Consider the following 19936-nt stretch of genomic DNA (forward strand, 5'->3'; position numbering starts at 1 on the left):
GGGTACTAATTTTAGCAGTAGACCTCCTCCGTAAATCTAAAGTGGTCACCTGTAAAGGCATTTAAAGGCTTTTAAAAATGTACGTAGTTTGTCGCCGCTGCACGTTTCTGCGCAATTTTAAAGCATGTCGTGTTTGGTATCCATGTACTCGGCCTAAGATCATATTTTTTATTTCATCAAACATTTGGGCAATATAGTGATTTTTAGTGCATTAAAATAAAAAAAAGTGTGTTTTTTCCCCAAAAAATGCGTTTGAAAAATCGCTGCGCAAATACCGTGTGAAAAAAAAAAATGAAACACCCACCATTTTAATCAGTAGGGCTTTTGCTTTAAAAAAACACTTCATGTTTGGGGGTTCAAAGTAATTTTCTTGCAAAAAAAAATATTTTTTCATGTAAACAAAAAGTGTCAGAAAGGGCTTTTTCTTCAAGTGGTTAGAAGAGTGGGTGATGTGTGACATAAGCTTCTAAATGTTGTGCATAAAATGCCAGGACAGTTCAAAACCCCCCCAAATGACCCCATTTTAGAAAGTAGACACCCCAAGCTATTTGCTGAGAGGCAGGTTGAGTCCATGGAATATTTTATATTTTGACAAAAGTTGTGGAAAAAATACATTATTATTATTTTTTTTTTTTTTTTTGCACAAAGTTGTCATTAAATGATATATTGCTCAAACATGCCATGGTTATATGTAAAATTACACCCCAAAATACATTCTGTTGCTTCTCCTGAGTACGGGGATACCACAAGTGTGAGACCTTTTGGGAGCCTAACCGCGTACGGTACCCCAAAATCCAAGCACCACCTTCAGGATTTCTAAGGGTGTAAATTTTAGATTTCATTCCTCACTGCCTATCACAGTTTCGGAGGCCATGGAATGCCCAGATAGCACAAAATCCCCCCAAGTGACCCCATTTTGGAAAGGAGACACCCCAAGCTATTTGCCGAGAGGTATGGTTAGTATTTTGCAGACCTTCATTTTTGTCACAAAGTTTTGAAAATTTAAAAAAAAGAAAAAAAATATACATTATTTTTTTTTTTCTTCATTTTCAAAAACAAATGAGAGCTGCAAAATACTCACCATGCCTCTCGGCAAATAGCTTGGGGTGTCTACTTTCCAAAATGGGGTCATTTTGGGGGGTTTTGTGCTATTTTGGCATTTTATGGCCTTCAAAACTGTGATAGGTAGTGAGGTGTAAAATCAAAAATTTACACCCTTAGAAATCCTGAAGGCGGTTCTTGGTTTTCGGGGCCCCGTACGCGACTAGGCTCCCAAAAAGTCCCACATATGTGGTATCCCCGTACTCAGGAGAAGCAGCAGAATTTATTTTGGGGTGTCATTTCACATATAACCATGGCATGTGTGAGCAATATATCATTTAGTGACAACTTTGTGAAAAAAAAATAAAAAAAAATAAAAGTTTGTAATTTTCCCGCAACTTGTGGCAAAATATAAAATATTCCATGGACTCAACATGCCTCTCAGCAAATAGCTTGGGGTGTCTACTTTCTAAAATGGGGTCATTTGTGGGGGTTTTGTGCCATCTTGGCATTTTATGGCCTTCAAAACTGTAATAGGTAGTGAGGCGTGAAATCAAAGATTTACGCCCTTAGAAAGCCTGAAGGCGGTTCTTGGCTTTCGGGGCCCCGTACGCACCTAGGCTCCCAAAAAATCCCACACATGTGGTATCCCTGTGCTCAGGAGAAGCAGCAGAATTTATTTTGGGGTGTCATTTTACATATGCCCATGGCATGCGTGAGCAATATATCATTTAGTGACAACTTTGTGAAAAAAAAAAAAAAAAAAAAAAAGTTTGTAATTTTCCCGCAACTTGCGGCAAAATATAAAATATTCCATGGACTCAACATGCCTCTCAGCAAATAGCTTGGGGTGTCTACTTTCTAAAATGGGGTCATTTGTGGGGGTTTTGTGCCATCTTGGCATTTTATGGCCTTCAAAACTGTAATAGGTAGTGAGGCGTGAAATCAAAGATTTACGCCCTTAGAAAGCCTGAAGGCGGTTCTTGGCTTTTGGGGCCCCGTACGCAGCTAGGCTCCCAAAAAGTCCCACATATGTGGTATCCCCGTACTCAGGAGAAGCAGCAGAATTTATTTTGGGGTGTCATTTCACATATGCCCATGGCATGCGTGAGCAATATATCATTTAGTGACAACTTTGTGAAAAAAAAAAATAAAAAAAAAAAAGTTTGTAACTTTCCCGCAACTTGCGGCAAAATATAAAATATTCCATGGACTCAACATGCCTCTCAGCAAATAGCTTGGGGTGTCTACTTTCTAAAATGGGGTCATTTGTGGGGGTTTTGTGCCATCTTGGCATTTTATGGCCTTCAAAACTGTAATAGGTAGTGAGGCGTGAAATTAAAAATGTATGCCCTTAGAAAGCCTGAAGGCGGTGCTTGGTTTTCGGGGCCCCGTACGCGGCTAGGCTCCCAAAAAGTCCCACATATGTGGTATCCCCGTACTCAGGAGAAGCAGCAGAATTTATTTTGGGGTGTAATTTCACATATGCCCATAGCATGTGTGAGCAATATATCATTTAGTGACAACTTTGTGAAAAATTTATAAAGTTTGTCATTTTCCCGCAACTTGTGGCAAAATATAAAATATTCCATGGACTCAACATGCCTCTCAGCAAATAGCTTGGGGTGTCTACTTTCTAAAATGGGGTCATTTGTGGGGGTTTTGTGCCATCTTGGCATTTTATGGCCTTCAAAACTGTGATAGGTAGTGAGGAGTAAAATGACATATGTATGCCCTTAGAAATCCTGAAGGCGGTGCTTGGCTTTCGGGGCCCCGTACGCGGCTAGGCTTCCAAAAAGTCGACCACATGTGGTATCCCCGTACTCAGGAGAAGCAGCAGAATGTATTTTGGGGTACAATTCCACATATAACCATGGCATGTGTGAGCAATATATCATTTAGTGACAACTTTGTGTAAAAAAAAAAAAAAATTTTTTTTTTTTGTCATTATTCAATCGCTTGCGGCAAAAAAATAAAATATTCAATGGGCTCAACATGCCTCTTATCAATTTCCTTAGGGTGTCTACTTTCCAAAATGGGGTCATTTGGGGGGGTTTTGTACTGTCCTGCCATTTTAGCACCTCAAGAAATGAGATAGGCAGTCATAAAATAAAAGCTGCGTAAATTCCAGAAAATGTACCTTAGTTTGTAGATGTGACAACTTTTGCGCAAACCAATAAATATACAATTATTGACTTTTTTTTTACCAAAGACATGTGGCTGAATACATTTTGGCCTAAATGTATGACTAAAATTGAGTTTATTGGATTTTTCTAATAACAAAAAGTAGAAAATATCATTTTTTTTCAAAATTTGCGGTCTTTTTACGTTTATATCGCAAAAAATAAAAATCGCAGAATCAGTCAAATACCTTTAAAAGAAAGCTCTATTTGTGGGAAGAAAAGGACGCAAATTTCGTTTGGGTACAACATTGCATGACCGCGCAATTACCAGTTAAAGCAGCGCAGTGCCAAAGTGTAAAAAGACCTCTGGTCATTTACCAGCAAAATGGTCCGGTCTGAAAGTGGTTAAAGTAGCATGTGTAGCTGCTGGCTTTTAATTTTTGCAGCGGTAGGCAGACCTCCACTTTAAGGGCTTGGCCATGGGAGCTTAAAGGTACCATCATGATGTGTCAGGTGCTGCTGCCTCCATTGCGAATAACGGAATCCAGCAGCATAGCCCTATGACTTCACACCAGGAATCGTATTGCGCATGCATGGCTCCTCTCTCCTACTGGCCCTGGCAGCCGGGGTAAGAGGGCACTCAACGTCAATACCCGCGGCTGAGGCACCCAGAAGTAGGGACAGCATACCTGTGAAAGACCGGTATCCTGCCCCCCCCCACACCCCCCCAAAAGGTGCCTGCCAAATGTGACACTCGGGGGGGGGGGGGGGGTGTTGTAGAGGCAGTACAATGAGTGGAAGTTCCACTTTTGAATGGAACTCCGCTTTAACTGCACTCCCTCTACCCTGGGGCTGCCACAGAGGGGAGCCAGAGCTGCTGGACCACATTACCTGACTGGAATTGGGTAGTTACAGATTTTTATAGAGGCTTTGCGGGAAAAGTTTACTAGTTTTAGTCTCATCTTCCACTTTAGGTCAGCTTACCTTCTATATAGCACTGCTCCCTCACAGATCAAGCAAGCCGTCACTGTTATAGCTCCCTCACTGGCCATCTGCAGCATTGCAGCCAGGGAGAGAACGTTGTCCAATAAGTGGAGGGGCAGATGTCCAATATGTATATTGGAGTTTTAGACCTCTTTCATACTGAAGGTGCTTTTTAGAGCCAAAAATAGCACCTGTAAAGCACCGCAGCCCTATGTCAGAATACATAGGGCATTGCAGTTGTGTATGGGGCTGTACAGCTGCAAACTGGTCAGGGTGCTCATGCTGACCCATGCCCACAGCCAAAAGTGCCTACAATGGGCACGTGACCATCAGGACTGGACCACAGACCAATGGAAGAAGATGGCCTGGTCTGATGCATCATATTTTCTTTTACATCATGTGTATGGCCAGGTATCTCCCTTACCTGAGGAAAAGATGGCACCAGGATGCAGTGTGGGAAGAAGCCAAGCCGACAGAGGCAGGTATGCTTTGGGCAACGTTCTACTGGGAAACCTTGGTCCTGCCATTCATGATGGCTTATGGTGGCAAAAGGGGGTCCTACTTAATTCTAGGTGGGTGGCCATGTTATGGCTGATCAGTATAGATTTAAAATTTTCCCTTTTCGCTTACTTGGCATTGCCTGCTGTACTTCATAGGATTCCTCCATAGTATTCTAATGGTAACTGAACAGAAGGGATTTCTCTCCACAGAGGACTGAAAACAACCCCACCGGAGATATTTTTGTTTATCTAAAGAATTACATAATTGTAGAGAACTCTGCACTTTGGTCTTGACACGTTGCTACGCTGTCATACAATGACATAAGCAATTTTCTAATTTAAAGAGCCCGTTCTACAAAATGAATTTTAGTTTTTGGCAAATGTTGAAAATCCTTGAATCACCACTTTAGGGGCTTGTTCAAACCATATGAATTGGGCTGTGTACCCCAACAGTCTCAAGCCACAGACAAGGCAACCTGCCTTATACACACTGTCTTGGTGTGTGCTAAATCACCACAACATGCTGTCACACAGAATCCAATAGAAGTTAAAAAGGAGGAAAAACAAAACAAAACAAAACCCAATCGCTTTACCAATGCAGGACACAGCAACACGTGTGCATTATACATCCTGGCATATACCCGCTGGTGTGAATAAGCACCAAGAAATTCTTGTCTCTACTATATGAGACCTATGATTATGGTGACTGCAACTAGGAGTGGAAAACTCTCAAACTTCAAGCAAACAGAACAGAGCCAGAAATTATGTACAGGGAATTTTGCTGTTGGAGATGATCCAAGACAAAGAAGCCAGGGGCTGACAGATTAAAGTATATACACCTCAAGTCTAAATTTTTAGTATGTATCTATTGAGTTCCCTATAGAAAATCACTTTTAAAGTGATATTAAAGTTTTTTTTCATTCTACATGTCATGCTTCCCTGTGCTAAACAATTCAACAGAGCAGCTAAGCCCCGATCCTCTTCTCAGGTCCCCATTTAGCGTGCCTGGCTCCTCCTCGACTAGAACCCCCAATAGCAAGCCACTTGCTATGGGGTGCTGGTGCATGCAGAGGCCCTGTGAACATCGCTGTTTTGAGAGATTTAGGTATTAAGTAGGGCTTGAGGGGACGCCCTAACAGCAGGAGCACACACTGCAGGCTGACAATGCAGCTTCTAAGTTAGCCTGCAACAGAAGTACTGTTACTGGCAGGATCCCCAGTAAGATAATACGCTGAGAAAAATTTACTAAGCATTCGGGATAGCTCATCCCAAACGTACAAGTTCCACCTAGCGGTTGGCTTTAGCCAGACCAGTAACATTCTTCAACCAATCACTATATATTGTCAAATATAACAACCTCTGACATTTCCAAGTCAACCATTAAGTGCTAAAGCTCCGTTGTGCTTCAGGTCTTACAGAATGACTGACAAAACTCACTGCAATGTTTTAGTGAACATGTTTAGATGACAGTTGAAGATGGTAAGGACAAGTCTTGGGGGATTTATTCTGCAAAACATAATGAAGCATCTAGTGATGATCCGGCAAGCTATCAGTCACATTTTGCAGTGACAGTGCCTACAATCCCAAACCCACTACAGCCGTCCCCCACACACGCTTTACATTCAGTTATTCTTAGGTCAGCTACACAAGTGGTTGAGCCTTATATCGACACAGTGGTGCTACTTAGAAGCAGATGGGAATAGAATTTAGATGCAATCTTATTGTAAATCTGTCTCAAACATGGTTCACTCTGCTGCAATACTATTTGTTATGTGACAGTTTTTTTTATTCACAGCCCATTTCATAGTATATATTAAAACCAATATCTAGGGTGATACCAGGTTGTGCTCAGAACATTTAAAAAAACAGCGTTGTGGAAATGGGATTGCACTACAACTGTCTATAAGGGAAACTTCAGTTCAATATATAATTACCCAAATAACTAGCTTTACTATTCTTGGGTACTAGTAATTCTTGGTCTGGATGTAGTAGGTAGATAATAGTTCTCATAACCCTTGGGAACAGAGCGTAGCCTGACTGTGTACATCGGGGATATGTTTAGTAAGAATTGAATCTGTCAATTAGGAGATGCTTTTCACTCATCTGCACTCTGCATTTGTTTTATCACAATTTATTTTACACCAACATGATGGGATTCGTTTTTTTAGAACATATATCTGGACAAAAAAAAAAGCAGCATGCACAGGTACAAAATGATCTTATGACAGCAAATGATTCATTCACGGATGTGTATTCTGCAACACAACTCCTAGCTAATCTACATGATTATCCATCTAAAGTGCCACGATCACCTAAGAACCCAGGACAACGCATGTCAACTCATTACTAGAACAAGTACCATTCACTAGATCTGTTGATAGATGAAACTGCTAAGAAACAGTATAAACACATTAAGCATTAGAAACCGTCAGAGGCATCACATTAATAAGCTTTCTTCCTAAACATTCAACTTCAGAGTACAGGGATTAATCTGTTCACACAGGTTAAGGTGCAATTGAATACAAGGAATGTGTTGGGTATAGGGCTGAAACAACTAATCGATTATGAAATGAATCGATTACTATTTTCATAATCGATTAATCGGCCAGTAACAAAATGGGGTTAAAGTTAGAGAGTCTGATATTTACTAGATTGGCCATTTAATGGTATAGGTCTCTAATAGTATATGCAGTATATATCCCCTCTAATAGTATATGCAGTATATCTCTCCTCTAATAGTATATAGCCTCTAATAGTATATACAGTATATAGCCTCTAATAGTATATACAGTATATAGCCTCTAATAGTATATACAGTATATAGCCTCTAATAGTACCGGTATATACAGTATCTCTCTAATAGTATATACAGTATATATCTCCTCTAATATATACAGTATATCTGTCTTATTCTCAGAGTGGATTAGATATTTTGCTCCCTAACCATATAGTTGGTTATTTATATTTACTACTGCATAGAGATATTTAAGAATAAATTGCTTTTTTTAAAACTTTACATATTAACTAAATTATACACTACACTTTAAAGGTTATTAATCAATTGAAACAATAAATCGGCCAACTAATCGATTATGAAAATAATTGTTAGTTGCAGCCCTATGATGGTATGAAAGCAGTACAGTCCAGTGTGGGTACAAACTCTAAATGATGTAGTCGGGGCTGACCAGCGCAGTGTGGACATCTCCGTACCAATGCAGAGTAGGGGGTTGCCTGCTGCCGATGACCTGACAACAGAAGTTCTGTATGAACACACTGCTCTTCTACCTTATAGTAGAATCTACAAGAGCCCACAAATTGCCATTTGCCGGTCACCAGCTCACACAAGGAATCCCACCATAAAGTACTTGTATATTATGCTCAACCATCAAACTCCAGCTTTCCTATACTTTCATCTACACAATGATTACAGTAACTTCAAAATCTACAAAGTAAACAATTGCATTTACCTGAGACATTTAAACAAGCCATCTTCCATAGGCTTCTATATCAGAGTGCAGGGACTTCATGGTGTGCTCAGCTGGTCCATCAGACTGAGAGTGAGCCCAGACACCAGCACGTTATATTGTTCATTTAATGACAGGAAGGAGAAAACTAGCTTGGGCTGGCCCAGACCGGAAAGAAATCCCTCACCCCACCCTACATTCCCTCCATTTGCACTGTTTACCACCACACCACCCCAAAAATGATAATAGAGAATGGCAAAAGGGAAAGCCGGCGCCAAAGAGGGGCATGACTTGGGTGGAATCTCCAGCCCACTAAAAAAAAAAATATGAACCCTTTAACTGCCAAGCAGAAAATAGCTAAAGCATACAGTCTTAACTCAGTGAAGAATTTTATTTCATGGTGATTCAGCATCTACAATAAATGGCACTCGTGCTTTAGATCAGTGTTGGCAGAACGATTTTGCAGGCAGCTACATATTCACAAGTGTCCAAATCCTTCACTGCAGTTTACCTGTGTATAGGACTGAAGCTGGCCATACATTACACAACTTTCTATTTTCCTTCAGATTCACCTTTAACCATGTAGTGTAGGGTTTGATTGCATACAAATCGCAAGTGTTTAGGTTTGACCTTGTATCATATGGTTTTGCTAAATGTACAATAAACTGGTACATTGTATAGCCAGCCCTAGGCCCCCTTCAGGCTCCATTCACACTTGTAGGACTCCAAAATCCTGCAACTTTGTATAGGTGGCACGTGAATGTGACTTGTACCTTTGCAAAGTCAAACCCACTATTGCATATAAAACATTCAGGTACGTCTTATTCATAAGGGTTAGCATAGAAGTCTATGGCCCTTTAAGATGCATAAAAGGCTAACCAAAGTAGTGCATAAAATACTCTGAAGTCACTACAACTTTAAAGAGAAACTGCAGTCTGCTCACATAATTTGTAATAAAAGCATCTTTGCCATTCTGAAGCTTCCCTCCAACCACTTTGCATATTTTATATAACGATTCTGTAGCTGCTACTATTTCACAACCTGGATTCACACAGAGGCACACCTCCAGCTCTCATTGGTCCTCTTATGACTCTTATGACCCCCCCCCCCCCCCAGCAAACTCACAAGTGAGAGTTGAGCATGATGTCATAAGCCTAGGCATTTTACTAGACAAGAGGAAGTTGGCTGTATAAGGTATTTACTACCAAAAAAAAAAATGTTAATGGTTTATACAAGGACAGAAGATTTAATAGATGGAAAAATTACTGAAGTTCCACATATATGGTTATTGCAAAACACGTGGAACGAGTTTATATAGCATCAACAGTTTGTGCGGTGCTTTACAACATGAAGGCAGATCATACAGTTTACAATTTAATACAGCAGTAATCAGACAACTTTGATGTCCAAAACCCTATAACAGTGATGGCAAACCTTGGCACACCAGATGTTTTGGAACTACATTTGCCATGATGCTCAACTACACTGCAGAGTGCATGAGAATCATGGGAAATGTACTTCCAAAACATCTGGGGTGTCAAGGTTCACCATCACTGCCCTATAACAAGTCACACAAGTGTGAACGGGGTGTCACATGGCCATTTAGCTGCATCCAGATTCTTGTGTCTGGAGTCACAGGTGCAAATAGCAGCAGCGAATTACCCTAGAAAATGAATGCCAGGCTGACAGAAGCCACCACTGTTCCCATGTACACCCCGCCGTTAGGGACATATCTGAGCCTGGACACCGCTTCCAGATCATGGACTCAGACATCCATCCCTAAACCTCAGGTAATTCCGTGGTGTGGCTACACGTTAGGAGCAGAAGCCATGGTCAGCCTGTCCATTTATATAGGCTGAGCTGCTATTTGCATGCCTGTCATTGCAGCCTCGGGAATCTGCCGATTCTTGCCACCGGAATCCAGTGGCTTCAAGTAAAAGACATGCGAAGGAGGTCTGAGGCTATACAACATAGTGGCCTGGTTTTAAAACAAAATTTGATTTAACGCACTTTAAGATTAGCATTCTTCTGCATGTACAATACTTGGAAATGAGCCAACTGCTACAAGACATTAAAAATAAAGTGCACATAACCTGGCCCAGTTTTAGACTTTATTGTACACAGGATAAGGGTTTTCTGTACCTAAAAGCTCTTTAATCTATTTACGGCTTAATATATTCCGGCAACAAACATGCTACATGTTGGTAAACCAATTAGCACACTGTCTAGACCGCTCACTAACTAGGCTAATGCACCAAAGCAATCGTCTATTAGTTCAGGCAAGCTGAACAAAAGCGTGTCACCAATGTGAGAAGTACAGCAAGCAGAAATCACAAGTCACAATCTACCATGGTCACCATGTGACAGACATCATGAACAGTTAAAAATAGACATGGCTAACAGGCTATGATGAGCAGCAGTCATGGTTAACGGTTCAATTAGAGGGAAGTTAATTGTGCCGATATTCTCAGACACACCAAAACAGGGTCATGCGACAATTTCATAAAGAGTGCGCCACGATTGTGTGTTACCAAATGTTGTGCGGTGCACTATAAGAATGAATAGCACACCAGTGATCATAATGCACACCGATATACATTGAGTGCGACAGAATTAACCCGGCCCAAGACACAGCAAACGCTAGATTCACAATCTAGTGGGCACCTAGAAGGGAAGCGACCACCCCAAATCAACCACCACTTATATAGGACTGGCACAAAGACATCTACATTCAACTATTGTGCACACTTATAACCATCCACAAGGCTTGGTTTAGTGCTGGAATCCAATCAAAGATCCCGTCACTAGAGCACATGTATCGCATACGATTTCCCTCCTCTCCCTGAAGGGGGCTGTAGTATACACCATTATGGATATATAAAAGCATTTGACTATTCCCTGCGATGATGCTGGGCCATAGCTCTGTATAAACTGCGACCAGTACCGTACAGAGGGGCTCTCCTTCACTAGCAGCAGCTTAGCAGATTGAAAGATTCTTCCCTTCCCTCCTGGGGATGGAAGAATATAAACTTGTTGCTTTGCCATTCCCTTAAAGGATAAGTTTTCTTTGCAGGTAAAAAAAAAAGTGCAGTTATTTTTATTTGGCGCCTGTAAAGTATTTCATCGGTGATCAGTACGCTGGTACCATGCAGGTCTCCTGCAGTTCTGTCAGTATATCCCGTACTGACAGGAAGAATCAATGAACTACAACGCTCCACAGCACTGTGGTAGTTCACTGAGAACTACAAGCTGGCAACTGCAAGGGATTTTGGGACTTATAGTTCATTTACACAGAGCGGTGTTTCACCGATTTTAAAAAGTGACAGCTGTAACCGGGGGGTGGGGGGTGGTTTAGAGAACAAGATGTACCATGTTCCCAAAGGTGAACTCCTTTAAACCTGTGATTTTGCAACAGGTATGCTTAAAAGTTCCACACATTTTCTGAACTCTCTGCATTGCATCCACTTAGCTCATCCTTTTCACAATGTAATTTCTTTTCTGCTTAGAAATACCTTTTTAACTTCTGCCTGTCCCCACCTAGACAATTTAAGGGTTCCTGGGATAGCATGTCGTGTTTCCCAGGAGTTCTCTGCGGTTCACCTGCTCCCAAAATTGTGTATTCTGGTGACACGAACAGGTGAGATCCGCTCTCTTCTGACAGGTGAAAGGGAGGACGACGAGCAGGGGAACATTCTAAAAGCTCCCCTCCCCCGTCACACCGCCAGAGTTCAGCTCTGAGCTGCAGCCCCTTGGCCCCATCACCAAGTCACTGATTTGGGGGGGGCATGACTGCACCCGCTACAACTGCTAGCTTTCTTGATGGTGTCACCCCTCTGGCAAGTGCCACCTGTGTACAATCCTTTGCGGCCCCCTATACCAACACCACTGGTACGCAGTACACCTGGGAGACAGCTAGAGGGGACACAGTGTGCAGCGGCAGCCAAGCCACCCAGGGATTAGATACAGTGACAGGCACAGACTCAGAAGCTGAGTAGTAAGAAGTAAAACACTGCAGTGCCGGAGAAGTTTCTGCTGAAAATAAACTACCAAATGAAGCGTTTTTTTGCCACCATCAGGATGGCGTCACCCAGGTGCGGACTGCACCAACGACAACACTGCAATCGGGGGGTGATTCCCTGTCTGATCAAACTTCTATTACCTTCCTCTGACATGTTGCTATAGCAATGGGGCAGGAACTTTCACAGACATTGCTATAGAAACCTGTCAGTAAGGACGGCCTTCACTGATGCAATACTGCGCATGCACATAAATCCAGGAAATTAACACAGGAGGACTTCAGATGGTAAAATGGAACCTGCCTGCTTCTGAGATCTGTAACAAGCTTTTTCAAGAAAGTAAAAGCACAAAAAATGTTAATTTACATGTTTTAAAAATTACAGAGCAATCTTAAAAAAAAAAAAAAAAGTTGGGGGACTAGAACTCCATTTTAATGCCCAACCCTGCATATACTCTTCCCTCCCCATTTGGCCATCTGGAGAGAAGAGATCCCCAGGACTTGTATGAATTCATGACTCATTTCCCTTCCTCCCACAATGCAGCGCTGTGAGCCTGACCAGCCACTCACATGAGTAGAGAAGAGGTTAGCGCCGACTATACTCCAGAGACAGTAAATAGTAAATAGATGGTGTTGCGCTCCACATAAAATAAATTAAGTCTAATAACACAATTAATAAATAATCTCATAAAATCTTGAAAACGCACTCATGTGATTAAAATTAAAATCACTAAATAATCGCATAAAATCTTGAAAATGTGCTCATGCGATTAAAAATTCCATTAATTCTAAAATAAATACCAAGTGAATAATACAGTGCTTGAAGCTATTTCCTACTAATATTCATAAAATGAAGAAGCTAAAATAATCTATATACTCGTGATAAAGTGACAAGAAAAAAAAATCGCAAGTCTTAAAATTATCAACAGAATCGTGACATCAAACAAATCTGTGTCAGTCCATGAAAGTGCATACAAGTGCCAGCAATATGTGCAAAAAAGAGTATATATAAAAATATACAATAAAAATATAAAAAACGGTGTATGAAAAAATTATTATCACAAAATGCAAAAGATAGTAGTCCAGCAAACGTGATAAAAAATGTCTCTAAATAAGTGTACAAAGGCTAAATCATAAAGTTCATGCAGAAGATGAAATAAATCCACGCTGTGCTATGTGAAGAAATGAATCCTATGAACAACCCCGGGATGATTCCACCAGTGATTTTTCAGCTCCTTAAACGTGGGTGCTCACACACTGAGTGCAGTGGGTACCTTACCTCACTGCTGTCAGTAAGACAGCAAAATACTCCAGTGCAGCAGTTGTGTCCTCAAATGGGGTGTATATCCTCAGTAGGTATAGGGGAACTTCAACACTTTGCGGTGTATATCCTAAATGTAGTATGGGCGCCCCCAAAACCTTTTCCTCCAGATATTCCGCAAGGGATCGCAAATCAGACCCAAGAAAGAAAGAGGGGTGCTCCAATAGTGAAGTACGTTCACACAAATACTTTATTATAAAAAGGAACTAAGTCCTGGGTACTCACACTTATACAGTAACAATCAAGCGGTTTTTTCACTAACAAACAACGAACGGCTTCCTCGTTCGTACCCCGGACGTCACTTCCGGTATCCTCCGGAAGTGACGTCCGGGGTACGAACGAGGAAGCCGTTCGTTGTTTGTTAGTGAAAAAACCGCTTGATTGTTACTGTATAAGTGTGAGTACCCAGGACTTAGTTCCTTTTTATAATAAAGTATTTGTGTGAACGTACTTCACTATTGGAGCACCCCTCTTTCTTTCTTGGGTCTGATTTGCGATCCCTTGCGGAATATCTGGAGGAAAAGGTTTTGGGGGCGCCCATACTACATTTAGGATATACACCGCAAAGTGTTGAAGTTCCCCTATACCTACTGAGGATATACACCCCATTTGAGGACACAACTGCTGCACTGGAGTATTTTGCTGTCTTACTGACAGCAGTGAGGTAAGGTACCCACTGCACTCAGTGTGTGAGCACCCACGTTTAAGGAGCTGAAAAATCACTGGTGGAATCATCCCGGGGTTGTTCATAGGATTCATTTCTTCACATAGCACAGCGTGGATTTATTTCATCTTCTGCATGAACTTTATGATTTAGCCTTTGTACACTTATTTAGAGACATTTTTTATCACGTTTGCTGGACTACTATCTTTTGCATTTTGTGATAATAATTTTTTCATACACCGTTTTTTATATTTTTATTGTATATTTTTATATATACTCTTTTTTGCACATATTGCTGGCACTTGTATGCACTTTCATGGACTGACACAGATTTGTTTGATGTCACGATTCTGTTGATAATTTTAAGACTTGCGATTTTTTTTTCTTGTCACTTTATCACGAGTATATAGATTATTTTAGCTTCTTCATTTTATGAATATTAGTAGGAAATAGCTTCAAGCACTGTATTATTCACTTGGTATTTATTTTAGAATTAATGGAATTTTTAATCGCATGAGCACATTTTCAAGATTTTATGCGATTATTTAGTGATTTTAATTTTAATCACATGAGTGCGTTTTCAAGATTTTATGAGATTATTTATTAATTGTGTTATTAGACTTAATTTATTTTATGTGGAGCGCAACACCATCTATTTACTATTTACTGTCACTTTGAGGGGAGGGTTTGCACCTCTGTCGGTGTTTTTTGCTGCAACCACACCAACCTGCTCTAACTTTACCACTATAGCGCGAGGATAACCTACCATTACTACTATACTCCAGAGACACCGGGCCTTAAACAAGGCTTCTCATTCACCCCAATGAGGAAAAAAAATAGGCAAGGATAAGAAACAGGGCACAGAGCATTTAAATCCGTCTGTCCTGTATGAGGCAAAGAACAGGCTCACAACCGGTCAGATCTTTACTTACACGGCTTAAAGGGACCCTACTGCTATGATAGCCAGCCACAGAAATAATCCTATACTTATCCTTTAAGTTCACTTTTAGTAACACGTTACACCCATATTCAGGGTGTATCACATAACAAAAGCACATGCCAGCACACCCCCGCAATGCCCCATTGTGAAAGCAGGTTGGGTATTTTCCACCCACACGGCTACATCATTCATCAAGATTCTTGTGAATAGACTACAGGTTCCATTTTCTATGGTTCTCAATGAACCAAAAGGATGCTATGCAGGCTGCAGTGTAAAGAAATGCAGTTTTTACCTGCAAAATGTGTACTTTTTTTTTACAAAAAGTTGAACTTATCCTTTGGCAGGAGCAAAGTACATTTTTTGCAGAGATCCAGGTGTACTTCAGGTTGTGTCAGATAACATCCCATCCCGGTGGTTCCTCCTGGCAGACACTACCTCATTACAAGGTCGTTTGCCAGACAGCGGTGGCACCTGGAACTTTACGAGAGAGTGAATTCACTCACATCCCACCAGACACACAATACACAACTGGCACGCTGGCCTGATTTTTAACCATAGGGAGCCCTTTAATTAAAGTGAGAAACTATCTTCTGATCCCAGGTATGGGTGCCAATACCAGGACAGGAATCCCTGTAAGCGCAGACAAAATGCTTCATTCAGATCCAAATTCTAACAGAATCTCCCACATGTGGACTAGTAAACTTTTATAGGAACAAATCTAAATAGAAACCATCTCACTAAATGAACTCCCCAACCTCAACAGGTGCTAATGACTGTAACAGACTTAGGCTAGCAATGCATGGCTAAAACTTCATCTGATCCCTGCTGAAATCTGAGCCGTGGGCAGCCCTGCTGGCACCGCAGTTTGACAAAAGCCAGACAGAAAATTACCAGCCAAACAGCAACTACATTCAGTTGCTGTCACTGTTTGGGTGCTCAAAGGGTGCTGCGGCTGCCTAAATACAATAGCCAGCAGTGGAGATCCAACCAGCTAAGCTGTTAGCATTGATTGCGAAACCAAGTGCCGAAGGCGGAATGAGAGAAAGTGAAGTGTGTATGGTTAGCCTCATTTCACAAAAGCAATCTATGAAAGATGACAATCCACTTGGCTACTTGTACACAAACCTATTAACATTTTGGATAGAGCAGCAAGAGTTCAGAACACCAGGCAGGTTTCCATTGCTGCCCATCTATGTCATGGAGGCCATTACTGGAGCAGAAACCAATGGGAGATCTGAAATTGTAGTTATTCTAAAAGTGTATCAACCCTCCTTATACTGATTAAATAAGCTTTACGCCCTATGTGTAGGACATGTTTCCAGCGATGTTATGTCAACAGTAGTTTATTCCTCTACTAATTTAAAAAGTTATTACCCCTAATGGTGACAACCATTCAAAAGGGGAAATCTTACCTCCTGTTTCATCTTCAGAATAGTGTTGTCACTTTTGTCAAAGGGTCATGACCTAAAAGGGTCTGCCGACTGGCGCTTTGAGCCAATGGGTGACAGCGCTGACCAGTTTTCTGGCACAGAGGGCCATCCCCTTGTCAGAACACAACAGGGGAGATTGATGTACTAACATCAGATTGTTAGTACAGCAGTTCCGACCAGAGTGGTGATGTGTACGAGGCCTCACGTACACTGCTGCTGGTAAACAGACATTTTTCAGCTGCCCCCAAACTCTCCATGTTGCCTTATCAGTACATGTACACAGGGCCGTTTAGTCGTTTCCAAGCAATTGAGTTTAGAGGCTTTTTTCGAAAAGCAAAAAAAAGCTCAGGATGGATGCTCAGAGGCATGTGAAACTCCAAATGCCTGTAACAGCTTGTAAGCGCAGTAACTTGCGTTTAGCCACATTTTGTTTGCAGGAGTTTTTAATTTCACTATAAAAAAACTGCTGTAACAGCTGTACTGCAAATATCTCCAAAACATGCGCCATTTAGGAGATATTTAATGTATACTGCGCAGATAAGGTCATCGGCACATGCGCTAACAGCCATTTCTTCATGAGTGGCATCACGCAGCTCCGGTTAGTCACAGAGCCGGAGTCCTTAGCCATGGAAGGAAGAGGCCTGAACATGGATGTGGCTTGCAGAGCGGACGGCGCAGGCTTTGTTTGTGGGTGTCACAATGTGCAAGTATGCAATGCATACTAGCACATTATTCTTTTACTCTGCATGATAAAAGAAAGGAAGTAAAGCCCATCAGGGTTTACTTCCTCCTCTAAAGTATGAACTGGAGTTTGGCTTCAGTGTGTTTAAATCTGCTAGTACATCACACACTCCCGTGTCCCCAGACTGGGGAGACATTCCAATACAGGAGATGTAATACTGAGATGCAACTATGTTGCACCAGGTGAAACAGTCACCTAAGATTTTACCTGGTGATCGGGCCAGTAATACACCTCCTGTATTAGCGTGCCCCCACTCTGGAGAAAGGGGCACAGCAGACTTGTCAGTCTGATGGCCTAAAAAAAACAAAGAAAACAAATGCAGCCACCACATCTAATAATTAGTAAGCTGCAATAGATTTTAGGCTTTAACCCTCACAACACACTTCCCAACATAGGAACTAGGAAGCCTTCTAAAGGCCATGGTCTACAACTGGTGACCCTCCAGCTGTTGCAGAACTACAAGTCCCATGAGGCACTGCAAGGCCGCCAGCTACAAGCATGACTCCCAAAAACAAAGGCATGATGGGACTTGTAGTTCTGCAACAGCTGGAAGGCTGGTGTGTCGAATACTGTCCCCCGTCGGATAGTGTCTGCCCTGTACTGTGCTTGCGCAGTATGGACGACAAGGAGACGCCGAAGGCCTCCGAAGATGAACAGCGCCTGAGCAGCAAGTCCAGGTTCAAGCCCCACCATCCAAGAGGACAGAGATGGAATAAAAAATGCCGTGCCCGAAGCGTGGCGAGCAGTCCTGTTACTACGTGCTACCGTATGTCCACTTGGATGGCGGGGCGCAGGCACCGTTCTTCAGAGACTTTTGGAGTCTTCTTGTGCTCCGTTCTGCACAAGCGCTGCGCCTGCGCAGTAAGGGGCGGACACTATCCGATGGCCGGACAGTTTTTGGCAGGACACCGGCAGTCGATTCTAAGAGGTCATCCAAAGCATTGGCTGTCCGATCTCCCTACTAGAGCCTGCACAGCCATCATATTTCAGTATTTATAGGGCTGATCTGTCACCTGCATGCACTGGAGCATTAGTGACTGCCCCCCATCCCCCATCTACAGCCTGTCACTGGTATAACCTCCTCAGTGCACTGTGACCCCGCGGCCTTTCCAGATTTGAATCTCCCGCGCTGTCATCCACGCCCCGCCCTTTCCAAACCTGCAGCAGCTGGCAGAAAAACCACGTGATCTCCGCCCCTCAGCCAAAGGCGCGCGGCCGGAGGAAAGCCCCGGTCACGCGCTTTCCTCGAGGCAACAGTCGCCCGCCACCAGAGGGCGCCACTACAATACACCTCCCCCACCTCACATCCGGGGCCCCGCCATGTCCGCTCCATTCAATCACCCCCTTTTTTACTTACGTGAGGTAACGGCCCAAAGGACTTGGGGAATCGTCTTCTCTTTTTTGGCGGAATTTTTAAAGAGTGGTGTGGGAACACAAGGTAGAAATGGCCGAGGCGACTCTTGCCATAAGCCCAGGTGGCGGCACGGGCGGGAATGTGCGCAGCGTCGGCGTGTAATCCGTCCGTACAAAGCCAGAAAGGAAAGCCCGGGGAGCCTGGAGACCGTCTTCTGCCTGCGTGGAAATGGAGGTGAAGTCAGACAGGTTTCAGCCAGCCAGGGCCGGCTCGAACGGGGCTCCTTATATAGAATCGGCGAAGGGGCGGGGATTAGTCTACTCGACGTTAGCCCATTGGAGCGAGCTCCGCGGCTTCTCATAGGCTGCCGGGCCGGAGGGGGGGGTGTTTACTTGACGTCGCCGCTGAAGTCGAGAAAGCGCCATTTTTGGAGTGGGCAGTAAAGAGGGCAAGGTTTCTGTGAGCCCAGCGTGTTGCTGAGCAGGATAGTGATGGAAAGTGTGAGAGAAGCTCTCCTCATGGACGCCAGTCACTCTTTCCGCTGGAAACTCGGCTTTTCATAGAGAGAGGATTCCCATAGGGAGAGAGTTCACTGTAGTGCAGACATGTGCTGTGATTTCAGAGAGATGTGACTCATGCTGGGTGCCTGCAGATGGCTGACTTCTCAACTTCACATTTCCCCATTAATGTCCCTCAGTCACAGGGTGACACTTCCTGGTCACCAACCCCTCCCCGATCATTCATCTTCAAATCTCCTTATACAAAACATCTGTACTCAATCCAAATCCAAACATTTATTCTATTACACTTTACCCATTCTTAGATGTGACGGCTGTATTTGTTTTCTGTTTTTTAGGCTTTCTTTCCTTTATTTTTAGGCGTTCTGTCGAAAAGTGCCCACGCATGCGAAGAATGGAAGGGCGCTCCAGCTGATTTCCCAATCAGCTGGCGTGGCGTCAAGATAGTGCATGCGCACATTGTAGGAGGCTTTTTTCCCACAGGAGATACCATTTCACAGGCACAATTGAATGCTATGCAAACAGTGGAGGGGCACCATATTTGTCATATTGTGCCTTGCTGTTGCGCCGCATGTTTACCGTGTGCTGAAGGTCCGGTTTTGTCTGTGTTGCAGGGCGGGTTGGGTGTGTTGAATAGTGGGTTTTGCCTATGTCTAAAGGGTGGGTTGCAACACAGACAAAACCCCACCCTTCAACACACCCACAACCCGCCCCGCTACAGCGAGGCGCAATCTGATAACTACGGTGTCCCTCCACTCTTTGCATAGCTTTCAGTTGTGCCCATGAAGTGGTATCCCCTGTCGAAAAAAGCCTCCTACAATATGGGCATGCGCAATGGTG

The 19936-nt window shown here is 42.8% G+C and overlaps 1 protein-coding gene across 2 annotated transcripts in view; it reads right to left on the reverse strand.

The window, feature by feature from the left end:
* Positions 1-18851, reverse strand: part of AZIN1 (antizyme inhibitor 1) — a 52243-nt gene extending 33392 nt beyond the window's left edge. Inside the window, exon 1 of one of the 2 annotated variants that reach the window (XM_077493137.1) lies at positions 18582-18851. The gene's annotated coding sequence lies outside the window, so the exon portion shown is untranslated. Of the gene's footprint in view, positions 1-8115; positions 8253-18581 lie in introns of those variants that run through there. The other variant, XM_077493138.1, reaches the window with a different exon arrangement.
* Between the last annotated feature and the right edge of the window lie 1085 nt (positions 18852-19936).

Source organism: Lithobates pipiens, unplaced genomic scaffold (genome assembly GCF_037356315.1).
Source record: "Lithobates pipiens isolate NorthernLeopardFrog02 unplaced genomic scaffold, aLitPip1_a1.2 Scaffold_19, whole genome shotgun sequence".
In the NCBI taxonomy this organism is placed as follows: Eukaryota; Metazoa; Chordata; class Amphibia; order Anura; family Ranidae; genus Lithobates; species Lithobates pipiens.